This window comes from Schistocerca nitens, chromosome 4 (genome assembly GCF_023898315.1).
Source record: "Schistocerca nitens isolate TAMUIC-IGC-003100 chromosome 4, iqSchNite1.1, whole genome shotgun sequence".
Taxonomy (NCBI): Eukaryota; Metazoa; Arthropoda; class Insecta; order Orthoptera; family Acrididae; genus Schistocerca; species Schistocerca nitens.
In genome coordinates, this window is record NC_064617.1 from 323,038,632 (window position 1) to 323,043,286 (window position 4,655).

Sequence of the window (4,655 nt, forward strand, 5' to 3'; positions counted from 1 at the left end):
CGGAGTATAATGGCCAACAATGATGAGTCCCACTTCGAACTAAGCTCCGGTGACCACAAATGCATATCTGGAGACGCTATGGATAGCGGTGGTATATCGGGATAAAAGTGTGTTACAAAATGGCACTTTGATACCCTTTGAAGTGTGGCACTAGATGTCCTTAATCTAATACAATAAAATCTATTAACTTTGCTGTCTGTTAGTAGTCTATGATACTGTCACTATAACTGGAACTGCTACTGTAGACACTCTTGTCTGTCCTATTACTCTATTAATGGCGAATGCTCAGTCAGAATGTATTCTTTCAGGAACTATACTGAGCTGGATGCTGGCCCTGTGCTGAACTGTGAACTTGATAGTTAGTAAATGTGTGTGTGTCCGTGGCACGTCGTGTTTTGTCCTTGTCTGTAGAAGAATCTCCATGTTCGCCAGTACAAGACGGAACCAATGTAGTCCACGGTCGACAGCACTTCCCTAAGGAGTTATCCACACTATTATCGGACGAGTAAGACGTGCTGAAGGATCTGGCGCGGAAGCAGAAACAGGTCCGGTTTTCTGAGCACCATCTGGAAACTGCTGCTCAGAACTGACGAAGAGAGGTCTCTAGTGGTGGGATCGACTTTTTGAAACCATCTATATGGTGATGTAGGCTAAGATCTCAGGTATCACATCGAGCACCCATACGCCTTGGTGGGCCTTAATTTAGAGTTCAAAATGTCTCTAAGCGCTATGTGACTTAACAGCTGATTTCATCAGTCCCTTAGACTTAGAACTGCTTAAACCTAACTAACCTAAGGACATCACACACATCCATGCCCGAGGTAGGATTCGAACCTGCGACCGTAGCAGTTGCGCGGTTCTGGACTGAAGCGCCTAGAACCGCTCGGCCACAACGGCCGGCCATTTGCGAGTAATTGACGAAAGCAAAATTTGGAAGTTTGCTTGATGCTCAGTACCATTCAAAAGCAATAACGTGTAGATTGGTTGGATGGTGTAATGGATGGTATAAGGACATAAAATGCAAAAGGTTGTGGGCTCGAATCTTGTCTAGTGTATTAGATTTCATTTCTTTTCAAATCATTATCGATATGTCTTTCACGAATATATTTATTTAATTAATTGGTTTAAAGGTAACTTTTTATTCCTATTCGTTTGTCACATTATGTTAATCCTGTATGAACTTTTTCATTTGTTTTAATTTTTCTTTACATCATTTTCTTTCCATTCAGATTTTTTTTGAAAGTGTTTTAATTGTATTTACCTATTGTAATATTTAAATATTTGAAAATGCCGATCTATTGGTTAAAAAGAAAAGGCGAAATAATATATTTATATTGATTGTGCAGTGGTGTCAAAAATATCTTTTTCGTTACTAGATTTTTTGGATGATAATCATCATACAGATGCTTAAACGATAGTCTAAATCCCTACTGCACTATGGACAAAATAACGCAGATGGAAGAAGGGATTGTAAGTAAAACGTAATTCAAGCAAATTGAGGAATAGAAATAATGAATGGAATGACATGGTCGACGAAAAAGCGTTGATGAAATGAATAAACCGAAGTTAATACAGATAATGTCCGGCCCCGGTAGCTGAGTGGTCAGCGCGACGGACTGTCAATCCTAAGGGCCCGGGTTCGATTCCCGGCTGGGTCAGAGATTTTCTCCGCTCTGGGACTAGGTGTTGTGTTGTCCTAATCATCATCATTTCATCCCCATCGACGCGTAAGTCGCCGAAGTGGCGTCAAATCGAAAGACTTGCGCCAGGTGAACGGCCTACCCGACAGGAGGCCGTCGCCACACGACATCATCATCATCAATACATACAATAAATTAAAATCACATGAACGAAAATTTCAGGCAGAAAAAGGTTGACACGAAGAAATGCAGAAGTTGATATGATGATTACAATGATATAACAAAGGAATAGAAACAAGAAGTTACATTTAAACCAATTAATTGAATACGAATGATCATCTAAGTCATTTCGATAAAGATATAAAAATATGATGCACCTGACGGCATTCAAACGCACAACATTCTACACGCGAGGTCCTTACCTCACTCATTACACCATGCTACCAGTATATACAATACTTCTTTCTCAACGTGTTGAATATTACGCACAATGACGAAACTTTTTTCGTTAATTAATCACAAACGAGGACCCACGAGGGTGAATGGCTGCAGGATGTGATACTTGGGACCTTAACCTACATCAGCGTTTAGATGGCATCAGAAAGTCGATCTCATCACTGGTGACCTCTCGTTGTGAGCACCAAGTGAGAGGCTGTGGCTGTCTGGTGGTGGCATCTCGTGGTTTTGTAGTGTACCACTTGATTAGAAAACAATCAAATATTGCTCCAGCTAATTACATAATTGCGAAAAATCACACATTCATGACTTGGTTAGTAGCTGACGATGTGGCACAGTGCCAAAGGTCTTGCAGGAGTCTAGAAAGATGGTATTCACCTGTTCGCCTACATCTATTGTTTTCAAGACGTTGCGTGTGAATAAAGCTACCTGTGTTTCACACTAGTGGTTTTTACCGAATCCTTGCAGGCTTTTTCAAAAACGCCTGTTTTCCTCCAAGAATTTCATATGCTTTTCAGCTTAGAATGATCTTTGGAATCCTGCAGCAGCGACACGGGCCTATAACCCTGCACGAATAGTCTATTGCAAGCAGGAGCAGTGATTACATGCCTCCTGATTTAACTAAGAACGCCTGATACAAGGATAGCAGAAGCCTTTTGGACTTTTTACGGATAATGGTTAACGCTTATGGAACGCATAAAGATTATCTATTGAAGATTATACAGACAACATTTGCAGAATAACACAGTGGCCCGTATGAAAAGAATACTGTGTCAGTGTCTCCAGTGGACGAAGGGCGCTACAATATGTTTTACAAACTGTAATTTTTTAAAATTACTTGAAAGTATCATAATTTGCGACTTGATGCAGACCGGCTTCTTTGGGATGTTCTGCAGTTTCTTTATTTTCGCTTCAGGACATCAGGTTATGAATGGTGTTCCCCGAACAAAGTAGTCGTATAGAAGTATTCGTTGGAGAAAAAAAATGTTTTCTTGGGCTCGTAGCTCCGTTCCCTTGTCAGTTATAGTAATCTTGGGTTTGATTTTGAATTTTCACCATCTTACAAGAGAAAAGATATCAGTTGCCAGACGTAGACCAAATGCCAGATTAATGGAATTGCATACGTTTTAAAAAGAAGATGAACTCCAACGAAAAAAAAACAAGGGTAACGGATTGTAGTCGAATTAAATCAAGCGATGTTTAGGGAAGCAACAACTAAATAAGACACGCAAAGTAGAAGATGAATCGTGCTATTTGAGGAGCAAAATAACTGGTGATGGCCGAAGTAGAGAGAATATACGAGGATCACTTCAAAAGTTCTGCACAATGTGAGATAGAGTTGAAGGAAATTGTTTTGCAAAATGCCTTTACAGGCCTTCAACAAACATGTTTGAAGAGATCGCTGTCTCAAAAACCTACAGATAACAGTCTTTGAATGTTGGTTCCTATTCTGAGAGGTTGGAATCTTCCTACAAGTCGGTGAGGGGGCCCGAAGATCCGAAGATGGTGTAATAAATCGCCGAAACTGGTAGCCCAAGTAAATAATTTAGACGACTGAAAGGTGTCTGATTTGATATCATTTCTCAAAATGTCATTAAAAATAACCTGATAGTTGTAGCTTTACAGTTGATGGCCTTCCGCCTCCTGGGTTGTCTTCAGTGGTTAGACTACCTGTCCGTCGTGGAAACGAGTTGACCCCGTGATACTGTGCTACGATCCACGATACCAGAGGTCGTCAAACTGCGCCCCGAACCAACTGCTCGTACGGCCCGCGGTTCTCAGCCATACAATGTGCGTCTCATAAGTTCATTGAATGGTCTCAGAAAATAAACACGAGTTACAAACAAGATAGCTTTATTGACCTTCAAAGTAGTCACAATTAGCTTGAACAGACTTCTGATATCGCTTGTAAGGCTGTTCGGAACCGTCAGCAAACGCTTCTTGTGGAATCGTTCGAAACATCGTTCCACCCGCAATGTGCGCGAAACGTAAGGCTTTCAGAGCTAATTTAAGGCGCAGAAACAAAAAGAAATCAGTCGGCGCCAAATCTGGAGAATAATGGTGTTAAAAGCAGTCGCATTGCGTTGAGCGAGAAAGTTGAGCAGGCAGACGTGGTGGATATCAAACAACGCGTCACCACCATGCTTCGAGCGATTCCGCAAGAAGCGTTTGCTTACAGTTTCTTACAGCTTTACAACCGATCTCAGAAGTGTGTTCTAGTTAATGGGGGTCACTTCGAAGGCCAGTAAAGATAGTTTACTTGCAATTGCTGTTTCCTTTATTTTCTGAAGTTATTCACTGCACTCTTCAGACGCACTTTGTACTGTAAAATGCATCTAGCAATCAGCAGCCGATTTCAGTAACGTCTATTAGCGTTAAGAGATTCTTAAGAGCGTAGTTTTCCCTTTCAATAAAAAACACAGGCAGTAATATTTTATGAAGTGCTGACGATTTTGGCCGTGTGCTAAGCACAGTTGGGCCCTTACATCAGGACAAAGGGTTAAGTAGTGCGCCCACTGTAGGGTTAATATGTGGGAGTGGGAATGTTTTGCTGTTTGT

The 4,655-nt window shown here is 41.1% G+C and overlaps 1 non-coding gene across 1 annotated transcript; it reads left to right on the forward strand.

Moving 5' to 3' along the window:
• Positions 1-1,584: 1,584 nt before the first annotated feature.
• Positions 1,585-1,658, forward strand: Trnad-guc (transfer RNA aspartic acid (anticodon GUC)). The gene has a single exon. It is a non-coding gene; the product is annotated as a tRNA-Asp (tRNA).
• Positions 1,659-4,655: the final 2,997 nt, after the last annotated feature.